The sequence below is a fragment of the Pinus tabuliformis genome, chromosome 7 (assembly GCF_031772625.1).
Source record: "Pinus tabuliformis cultivar Carrire ecotype Pingquan chromosome 7, CPIR1, whole genome shotgun sequence".
NCBI classification, from domain to species: domain Eukaryota; kingdom Viridiplantae; phylum Streptophyta; class Pinopsida; order Pinales; family Pinaceae; genus Pinus; species Pinus tabuliformis.
The window spans coordinates 575,900,365-575,911,387 of NC_142293.1; the positions used below are offsets into that span (position 1 = coordinate 575,900,365).

The 11,023-nt window shown below is 37.3% G+C and overlaps 1 pseudogene across 1 annotated transcript in view; it reads left to right on the forward strand.

The window, feature by feature from the left end:
• Positions 1-9,349, forward strand: part of LOC149248731 (putative beta-1,3-galactosyltransferase 2) — a 44,442-nt pseudogene extending 35,093 nt beyond the window's left edge. The window contains exons 2-12 of the transcript XR_016265060.1: positions 6,163-6,259; positions 6,452-6,510; positions 6,647-6,656; positions 6,722-6,933; positions 7,043-7,106; positions 7,518-7,590; positions 7,701-7,823; positions 7,910-7,996; positions 8,271-8,415; positions 8,509-8,618; positions 8,738-9,349. The product of XR_016265060.1 is annotated as a putative beta-1,3-galactosyltransferase 2 (transcript). The remainder of the gene's footprint in view (positions 1-6,162; positions 6,260-6,451; positions 6,511-6,646; positions 6,657-6,721; positions 6,934-7,042; positions 7,107-7,517; positions 7,591-7,700; positions 7,824-7,909; positions 7,997-8,270; positions 8,416-8,508; positions 8,619-8,737) is intronic.
• Positions 9,350-11,023: the final 1,674 nt, after the last annotated feature.

Sequence of the window (11,023 nt, forward strand, 5' to 3'; positions counted from 1 at the left end):
ACCTCGGCTAATATCATGTTTTTTGGCTTGTGCCATCAATGATGACATGTAGTGGGGTCTCCTTCACCCACATTTGTGAATGAAAGAGGTGCTCCCCCTCTTTAGGCTCTTCAGGCTCTTTTGGTTGGATCTTTATGGTTGCGATGCTAGCATTGGGTTTTGCATCAATGATTTGCTTTCCTTCATCTCGCTTTAAATCAAAATCAAAGCCATAGAGTATTTCATTTACTTTAAGCTCCGCCAACAATTATTGTTTTGAGTGGCATTCATTAGTGTTGTGCCAGAGGATTTTGTGGAACTCATGCCACTTGCCAGTGTCCTTTTTTGATTTTCCATTACCCTTCTTTGCCTATGACTTGGGCTGGTTGTCTTGAGGTTGGCTCTCCTTGTTCTATCCCTTGTTTTGCAAGTTTGGGCCACCTTTTTCGGGCTTTTGTTGCAGTGGATTGGCATACCCAAACTCTCGCTTATTCGTCTACTTTAATTTTTGCTCAATTTCGACAACATATTGATAAGCAACCCCCATTGAAGAGATGTCCAAGAAATCCATCTTTGATTGGATATACCTTTATAAACCATTGTGGTACGTCAAAACCACGTGATACTTAGAGTCTCTAATACCCAACTTTGAGCACAAGGTATGGAAAATATTGGTGTATTCCGACACTGTTTAGTCTCTTTCTTGTTGCAAGGCTGGCCATCTCATGTATTGGTCATCCTAGTTCCCTACAAGGTAGAATTCCTCCTTAAGGGTATCAATAAAAGCTTCCCAAGTGGGTCCTGCCTTGAATATCACATACTCATCTTTGTTTTATCTCAACCAGTAACCTTTCCACCAATCTTTAACATGGGGAAGTGCATTTAGGAGTGTAAAGGTGATCTTTTCATTGTCAGAAGAATATTAAATAAAGTGATAGCCCTCTAACAGAGTTAATCATTTCCCTAATTTCATCTATTTGGCCGTCAAATACGAGGATAGCAAAGTTAACTTGTATCTGGAATGGTGTCGCGCATCCAAAATAACCGCTAGTTGAAGGTGCCTCGACTGTTTTTTGAAGTCATCAAAGGATTTGGGTAAAATTGCCCATCATTTGATTCCTTTGTCATGCGAGTGCTTCCTCGAGCAGTAACTTGATAGGACCTCCTGCTTCGTCGTCTCTCTTTTCTTTTGCCAGAGGCCCCCTTGGGTTGGTGAGAATGATTGTTCCCAAGTGAAACTAGCGTGAGACCCATCTCTTTATACCTTGACCTCGTCGAGGACATGCAATGAGAAATAACCAACAAATTGTTCTGATATCACTGATTTGAGTTGTACAAGGAATGAAATGAAAGTCAGGAAAAGAAATGAAACACACACAAAGAAATATAACAGAAAGCTTAGTGATATGGTGAAAACCCAACTTCTATTAATCAATAAAATATTAGAATATTGTAGAACACAAACTGGCTAAAATGGTGGTAACTATTTATGAACAAAGAGAGAGGCGGCTACGCACATTCACAAAAGTTATTACAAGAGGCTGAAAGAATGGCTTTTTAACATAAAGAAAGAACCCTAAAGGTCCAAAACCCTAACCCTAGAAGATGAAATGCCAAAAGGTTTGCGGGCTCTGAGGTGTTTAGTTGGTACATCGTCTTCGCAGAGGCACAAATTTTGCATACAATATCTGTTTTGAGTATACAGTAGCTTGGAAAGAACTATTAGAGTACAACTTTTGATAACTATGGTATACCTTGGCCCTCAAATTACCAAAAAACATCGTTTAGATCCTCAAAATGACCCCAAAACTTTGGGACCCAAAAATCATAGAAAAATTGCCAAGAAGATAGAGAACTGTCGAGACAATTGAAGAAGTGGGCGACGTCCAATATCCATCTGGATCAAACACCTTTAGCCATGGGACCATAGCTTTTGGGTTAAAGTGATTTTATTCCTTTAGTTTTATTTTGTTATGTATTTGCTTGCTTTTGTCAAGATGGTTTATGAGGACATACACTTGAAAGTTTTGGAGGTGTACCACTCTATTTTGGTCATGGTTGTTTTTGGAAACTACATGTTCAAAGCTCTTAGATTCTAGTTTTTCTGCAGTAAAAATGTATTGATGCTTTTTCAGGTAAAGCTGCAATCATTTGTTCATTACTATAAATACCTGTTACCATTTAAAAAATATATTTTGGTGGTCTAATCTATTCTCTAGTGCTTCAACTTGATGAGCAACTGGGATAAGGCTCATATCATGCTTATGTGAAATGCTTTTAAGACCAACACATCTTTTGATTTTGACAAATTCATTATATTTATAATATTTTTAGCAGATTTTTATTCTTAGTGAACATGCTGTTGTAATGTCCCCAATTAAATTAATTTTGCTAAGATGAATTTCTATTTTTGCATTTGGGTGTTGGGAAATATTTCGGGTGTAAACTTAGGAAAAGTGGGTGGAGGGAGTCCCCACTTAATTTTTGGAGAGATGGAGGACACCAACATTAGAGAAAGGGAAAATTAAATTGGTAGTGGGATGTGGGGCCACCCAAAAGGGGGAATTCAGACCCCTTAGGAAAATCGAGCTAGGGAGAAGGAGGTCGAATTGGTGGGACCCACAAGGAGAGAAAGGGGGCAGCCAAGATAAATAGGAGGAGGCATCATTTTGGGGGCTTTTTGACAAATTGAATTTATGATTTAGAGTACTCTTGAGCTGTTTAGCCAAGACTACTAGTGTTGCTTAGCACAAGGAGATTTCCGGGCGGAAATCTCAGCTCTTTCTTTGGTGGACTTAGAGTGCCACCCTAGAAGAGAATTTCAGAACTTAGTGGGAAGAGATTTGCTGGAGTTTGTGGGTCATATCAGTTCTTGCTTCAGCCAGTTCGAACTTCTAGGATGACGTAGTGGTAGAATTCATTCCACTGAGTTGAGGGGCTTTCAAGGGGAGTTCTGGCCAACGAATTTAGGAGAAATCTCCTTGAGGGTGGACTAGAGGTTTTTGGAGAATTTCAGGGCTGGAAGTTGCTGCTTCAGAGAGAGCCAAATTCACCAATTTAGGGCCTGCGCAGAGGTATCACTGGGTAGAATTCGTGGGCAGAATCCACCTCATTTGTGCTGGGTTTGTGGAGGAATTTCACTCATATCTTCCGGAGGAGAATTGTAGGGCAATCCTACAGCCAATTGAGGAAGGATTTGTGGCATATTCAGCAGTAGTAGATTGTGGGGGACACAAAACCAGTCAAGGAGGGCGTAGCACCAAATTTGGGTAATTCTGGGAGGTCAGAATTAGCCCAAATCATTTTTGGGTTTTGTTGGACTAGCCTCAAAGAGTCTGCTCCTAATTTTGCAGAATTTTTGGAGGAGTTTTGGTGCCCCAAAATAGCAGAATTATCTGGCAGGCAGTTGGGAGGAGTGAGCTTAAATTTTGGGTCCTCGTTGGTCGGTAAACTTTTCCCAAACCCTTTCTCAGTTTTTGTGAGTTTGGTGAGAGGAGTCCGTGGTTAATTTCACGGATTTTTCTGGGCAGTATTTCTGGCCGAATTCAGTGTTCTAGTCAGCAGCCAACAATAAATATTATTGGAGAAGGGCACAATTCACTCTGGGACCATTTCCACCACTAGAGTCCATGAGATGTTTATGGGTTTGGTGAGGCTTATCGAGGAGAGGTGCCAGCTAAAATTTCAGAATTTTCTGAGCACATCTGAGACCAGTACATCCATTCCCCTTCAGCAGCAACATCCAAATTTCCAGGGCAGCATAGAGATTTCCTGGGTTGAGTTATTGCAGCTTGTGGGCTTCTTACTTCCACTTGGGTTTGTCATTGCTTGCTATAGCAAGCTCATGTGCCATTGTTCCACTCATTTTGTACCCAATTTCATTCAGATTTAATAAAATGATTCAACTTCCAGTTATTTTTCCTGTTGCAGAATTGTAATTTGTGGATTTGTGTTCAATTTACTTCTTGTTCATAGTGCATGCTTCTGTTTACACTTAACATTTCCATTTAGGAACCTTACAACTGTTGAACTTTAATGCCATTTCCAACTTCCATCAGGAGATGTCTTCGGAGTTTTGGGGGTTTCCAGCTTCAAGATTCCCACTATTGGAGTTCCGTTAAAACTTTGTAGATGAGAAGCTGGGATAATTTGAGGTACTGTTTGAAATTAGATTTGTCAAAATGAAAAAGTAGAGGAAAGATGTGACTGCCAACTCTTAGCATTAAATCAACACACATTATATTATGAATTATTTCTAATGTTAGAAATGTAGGTTAAATCTACTAACAATATATGCAATTTTTATTTTATTTTATTTTATTTGTGCATATTCCAAAGGACCCTGGACTGTTGATAAGTTATGCAGTTTTATTAGAGTAGAGCTTGAGTTGTCTTCAAGATTATACCAAGGTTCTGAATGCAAATTCGAGAGCTGAAACAATTATTTTTCTGTGTCAATTTGATGGAGAAGTTAAGATATTTCTACTGTGAAAGAAGAGCATGATTGTTTCAGGTGTTAATCATATAATGCTCTAGACCTGAATACAGGAAGGTCATTTGTGCACTGGGAAATTATTGGTTCTTATCCCATGATGCTATTAATGTTGAACCAGGTAGTAAATTTTTGAAGACTTGTCAATTGGGTCTAGCTTGGGATGGTTAATAGGAGAAGTTGTTTGCCTCTCATGTGCTTAATGGAGTTGTGAATGTACGAGCAATCTCACTCTCACAAGGTTTTCCTTAGAATTTAAAAACAAAAAAAATCAGTTGGTTAGAGCACTTCCTTAGAATTTAAAAACAAAAAAGTTCATTTGGTTAGAGCACTTGGAAAAAATTGGGGTGGCAAGTGTGCTGGGGGCGAGGTGGGATGTGGGGTTGTCCGAGGTAAATATTAAACCCTGGAGGAACATAGGTATCTTCATGCTCATGGAGCCTGGGCATCCACTCCAATATTCTAGCAGAATCATTTGGACTTTTTCAGGGATTGAAAAATTAAAAATAGCTAAGCTGTTCAATATCTATAACTTGATTGTGATTGGAGACTCTCTGCTTATCATTAGAGATACGTAACAAGGAGCTTTCTCAGCAGATGTGAGACTTGCTTCTGTGCTAGAAAGGATAAAACACCTCAAATCTTCATTTACCAAACTTAGGTTTTATCACGTCTATCGAGACAATAATTCTGAAGCGGATCAATATGCATCTTTGACCACTAGGTTAGGCATCAATACTGTTGTTTCATATGAACCTATACCTTAATCAATCTTTTATGACATTTGGCAATCCATTTAGTCAGGACAAGGGTACTGTTATGACTGCAGGCTCATTTAATGTTGTGTGGGGTGCAATGAGCATCCCGTTTAGGCTCACATGCATTCCTCCCCCAAGCAGCATTTCTTTGAATCATTCCAGAAGATAATGGTGGATCATGTGGGATTATTTTGGTTTTCCCTAGGCACTTTGAAGGCTGGCGGGCAAGAGGAGGGTTTGCTCTCAATTGGATCTTTATCTTGTCAATCAGCAGCAGATCAGATCTGGAACTCTTGCCTCTTTTCCAGCCACAGAGCATGGAATCCCTGGAGGGAAAGTTTTAGTTCAGGAAGCCAATCCGAAACCAGCTCCAGCAAAAGAAGCAAGTACCTCTGGATGAAGCCTGTTAGTGTTTTTTATCTAGTTTTTGCTAGTTTATGTCAGTTATTTAAAGTAATAAACTGCCAGGTAGCTTCTATAGACTGTACACTTACCAGTTTGAAAGGCTCAGAATGTATTGTAAGAAACTCTAGGCTTATATGCCTTGCTGGATAGCCTCTCCTTTTTCGATTGTATTCGGAAGTTCTGAACTCTTTTGGATTGTACTCTTTGCTGTGAGCTTTGTTGCATCTTTTTTATAATATAAATCTACCAGTTGCAATTTTAAAAAAGAAAAGAAAAAAACACTTGTAATAATTATTTGCAGTTTTGCTCAAAAAAGGAATTAATCTATTTTAAGTATTTGTTCTTTTTTTCATTTTGAAATTGCTTTTGAGGCTTTTCTATAATGACAAAAACGTAGATACGAATCTCTGCATATATTTATTGGTGGATCCAGCAATCTAATGTCTGCTTTAGTTAGTAGTAGACACTGACTTTTATTTGACAGACATTTTTGTATGGTTAATATGGCATTTTCTTGGCAATATGCAGAATGTGGAACATTCAAGAATCCAAGGATGTAGATAGACTTAATGGAGAGCAGACAGATCAAGTTAACCTTGTTTCTGAAAGATGTAATCCTAAATCAGTAAGTCCTGTCTTGGTTTACATTGAACTTATCGATTTTTAAGAGTAAATTTATATCAATTAAAGTACTGAGTATTTTAATGGAAAATCAAGCTTCCTCCTTAGAGTGCATGTTGACTGCCTTTTAGCTGAACTAGAGATAAGTTTGATCTTCACGATTTCATGTAACATGCGTGTTTTTCAAAAGAAACAGGAAAAACTGGGATCTAAGGATATATTGGATGGGGTTTCAAAGACTCATGATGCTATCCAGTAAGTAGTAGTCAACTATAAATGTTTTATTATGCTTCTCATATCAGAGCACTGTCTTTTTACTTCTTGGACTGCAAGAATGTATCTTATTTTGTAGTTCTCTGTTATTTTTTACTGATTTTACCATTTTGTGTAGTTTTGGTGTAGTATTTGGCATTTGCTTGTTTGAATTGGAAATAATACTGTTCCGTGTCAATTGGTTAAATTACAGAACACTGATAAAACAATCTCAAACTTGGAGACGGAGCTAGCAGCAGCAAGGGCAGCACATGAATCTTTATTGAGTGGTTCTCCTATTCTAGAAAATCCTGTTACTGAAAAACCAACTACCCCGGCCAAAAGTTTTTATGGTCATTGGAATCAACACTGCTTTTAGTAGCCGAAAGCGCAGGGATTCTGTCCGTGAAACATGGATGCCACGAGGTATTTTGAAATTTTTCCCAGTGAACTGACCAAGAGTTTCTTTGTGTTGTGGGAATGGATGCCAACCATATCAGGTTTTGATTGCTTTGCTATTTCCAATCAAGAGCAGGTGAAAAGCGAAAGAGAATGGAGGAGGAGAAGGGCATTATTGTTCGATTTGTGATCGGCCACAGGTGGGTATTTGTTTTTCATTTCTGTCTGCTGTTGGAGTTGTGACATTGAATGCATGGTAGTATTTTAGATTAGAATATTTTTTCCTGCTTTATATGGTCTTTATTTCTGTCTTTCCCCTTTTCTCATCTCTGTTTTCCATGAAGGTAATAATTTATTGAAAGATTGGACTTCTAATATTTTCAACGATAAACACTATGGAGCTTAATCAAATTCAGATATTGCACCGGGTGTTGGATAATAAACAGTGTATTATTTTGGCTATTTTGTCATGTACTTGATATTCATGATATCGTATCCATTAGGTTTCAAAAATTATAATTAGAGGATACGAATCTACTCACTTTTCAGTTTTCTAGCAGTCTATTCAACAGTTCCTTTGATTAACTGATACGATGGCATGCATACAATAGTGTTACATCAGGTGGTATTTTGGATCGAGCAATTAAGGCTGAAGACGCCCAACATGGGGACTTCATGAGGCTGGTAAATAAATGCATCTATCCATGGCAATGCATGCTTTTCTTCTAAGGATAATGCAGGCAATTAACGGTAATATATACTGCAGTTTATAAACTTATAATTTACAATGGCAGGAACATGTTGAAGGATACCATGAATTGTCAGCTAAAACAAAGATATACTTCACCACTGCTGTTTCAAAATGGGATGCTGATTTCTATATAAAGGTTGATGTGATGATGTCCATGTAAATCTAGGTGAGAATTTGTTAAATCGGCATTAGAAAATTGAATGTAAGTTAAAACTTTTATGTTTCTGATTTATATGCCTGATATCTTTTCAGCAACACTTGGAGCAACATTGGCAGCGCATAGATCTAAGCCTCGTGTCTATATAGGATGCATGAAATCTGGTCAGTTCTTTCACAATGGTCAGTTGCAGATTAAATGTTTTGAATTTTTATACATGCACAAGTAAAAATTCCAATTTATGAGATTGTTTCTTATTAACATATAAGATTTATTTCATATTTAACATGTAAAGATTCCATGTTTAGAAAAAGTGTCTTTCAACTTTTGTGCTGGTCAGTGAAACTTTGATGTTTCCCCAAATATGAATAATATCATTGAGCTGGAGCCCAAGGGTTAGCTCACGTCGATGTTATTGGGCATTAAAAATTATTATTGCTCTAGATTTTACAATAGCCTTTTCCCAATATGGCAGGGAGTGAGGGTACCAGGAACCTGAGTACTGGAAATTTGGCGAGGATGGAAACAAGTACTTTAGGCATGCTACTGGTCAGCTGTATGGAATCTCGAAGGATCTGGCAACGTATATATCAATAAATGAGTAAGTCTTCCATTCTCTTTTAAGGTTATGAATAGCATACTAAATTTTTAGCGCAACCAGGTCAATCTCACTTTAAGGCAATCCTACCAACAGAAAAATACTCCATAAATATGCAAATGAGGATGTTTCCTTGGGATCTTGGTTTATTGGATTGGACGTGGAACATATTGATGATCGCCGACTATGCTGTGGAACCCCTCCAGGTGATTAAACCGAACCTTGTTTTCTTTGAATGTAAATGATTTTGCAATTTGTATCTGATGTGGTACCAAAGGAGCTTAAACATCATATTAGTTCTCTCACGTGGTTTCGTGCCGTACAGATTGTGAATGGAAAGCCCAGGCAGGGAATATTTGTGTTGCCTCATTTGATTGGAGCTGCAGCGGTATTTGCAACTCTGCAGATAGAATCAAAGAAGTGCATAGACGATGTGGTGAAGGTGAAAATACCATATGGAACGCAGATTTTTAGTCAAATATATCGATTTTTCTGCCATGGTTGGCATGATACGATCATGCATATGATGCACTGTGGTTCAAAGAAGAGTTGTACTGTAAAAATTCTTGACCAAGGCTGATGCTGAGATGTAATTGACACCTACTGTTCTCATGTTTGGCTAATTCAATCCTTTGCATATCTGCTTCATGAAAAGAAGAATATAACAGCCATCATGAGGCAAGGCTTGTATACTTCATCGCAGATCACTACGTACAAGTCATCTTCTGTACGACGAAAGGGATTGGCGACCCTCCAATTTTTTTCAGCTTTTGAAGCAATAAGACCGTCATAATATAAAATGTATTTTTTTCTCGAGTATTCTGATCTTGTAATGAGATCTTTTAGCATTTATGCAACTTATCCCCTCTCACCACATTGGTGTGTAAAATCTTATTCCTTGCGGATTTAATTATATTTTGTCATCTATTCAGTAGGACTCGGGCTCGATCGATTATCTTTACAAATGGCTGATGATTCTTTCCAGTGCACAAAGTGTGGCTCTGCCTCAGTTCAACTTCTTCCTCCTTTTTCTGCTCGCTATGTTTCCGACCTTAAACATGGATTTTGCAGCGCCTGTAGGTTAATCAGACCACCTGAAATACCGGAGCCTGCAATGCTTCTGCCAGGCTTCCGGTCCATAGCATTATGGTTTATGATTGAGAACAAAGTGGCATTCAAGAATCACAATAGAGGAAGGAGTGGTGCCAAGTAAGTCAGCGATCATTTTGAAAAAGAATTCGTAGGCTGTTGCTGGCAGAGCGACACATGGAGGTAGCTTGAACGACGTTAGTAGTAATCAGAAGATTTTAGAAACACAATATGATGAATAATTCACTTTTGAATGGCTGAATTATTACATGTTTGATTTTAGAACTAACTTACTTTCGTTTTAATGTGTATTTGTATTTATTTCTATATTGGTAAGTATCAAGTCTTTGAAATGTAAAGATTTTTTCTGGTCTGGTCTGGTCTTGATTTGTTTGATTGATTTTTTTTTCTTGATTTGTTTGTTTTTTTTTCTAAATTTAAAAAAAGTTTTAACTTTTATGGGCTTAGATTTCTATATATATATGATAAAATAATAAAATACTGAATTAAAATAGATTTATGCTAGAGTATATCTACCACTTTTTAATTTTAGTTTAAATATTGAAGGAATTTTACATCTTTCTCTTATTAATAAACATTGAATTTTTTTTACATCTCTTTCCTATTAAACAACATATCTTTAAAATGTTTTGACCATAAGAATGAATATATATATGTTTTGTGAAAATAACTTGAGATCACATTTGAAGTGGCCCTTAACATGGTTGGCTTTTAGTTGCCTATTCCTAACTACTACGGACAAGGAGACACTTTTAAATCCATGCACTATGTCAATTGGGTTTAACTCAAGTGCTTTGTTACATTTTTCCAAGACATATTTTCTTGTGAGTTTTGCCCGAAATTAGCAAAAAAAATAGTTAAATGAGAAAGAAATTAGAGGAGAAGACAGTGCACAAATTACTCACAAAATTATTCATATATTCACTCCACTCAAAACCAAATTACATGCCACATATATAGTGCTTATGAGATCCAACAATTTCCAAACCAATAAATTGCTTGTTGAGAAAATCTCTCAACAAAACTCAACAACCAACAAACTAATCTTACCTATATACTATTGTAAGCATTATTCCAAGTCCCCCATTTAATGCTTACATTACATCATTACAAAGATTATTACAAGAATCATAAATTACATATAGTCACATATGTTTGGTTGGTCTTCATTAGCACTCACATCCACTTTGGAATCTTGCAAACATTGCTCTTTCTTCACCACCTCATCTTCGAGCTATCACTTGAACTCCATTTAAAACATAAACGCCTCTGACCATCTTTGACGAACTTGCATGATCAACAATGTTGACATACTTTATTCTGCCAAATTACAACTCGTTGTAATTGTCAGAAAATGTAGCCAAGTAGTGAACCATCCTATGGACAAGCTCCCATCTATCAGACGACATAGCTCGTTGTGTCTAATAGTTATCTAGGATAGTTGTCTGGGTACTGAATGTGTTCAAAATTTGACCATACAATTTGATGGTCTTTCACACAT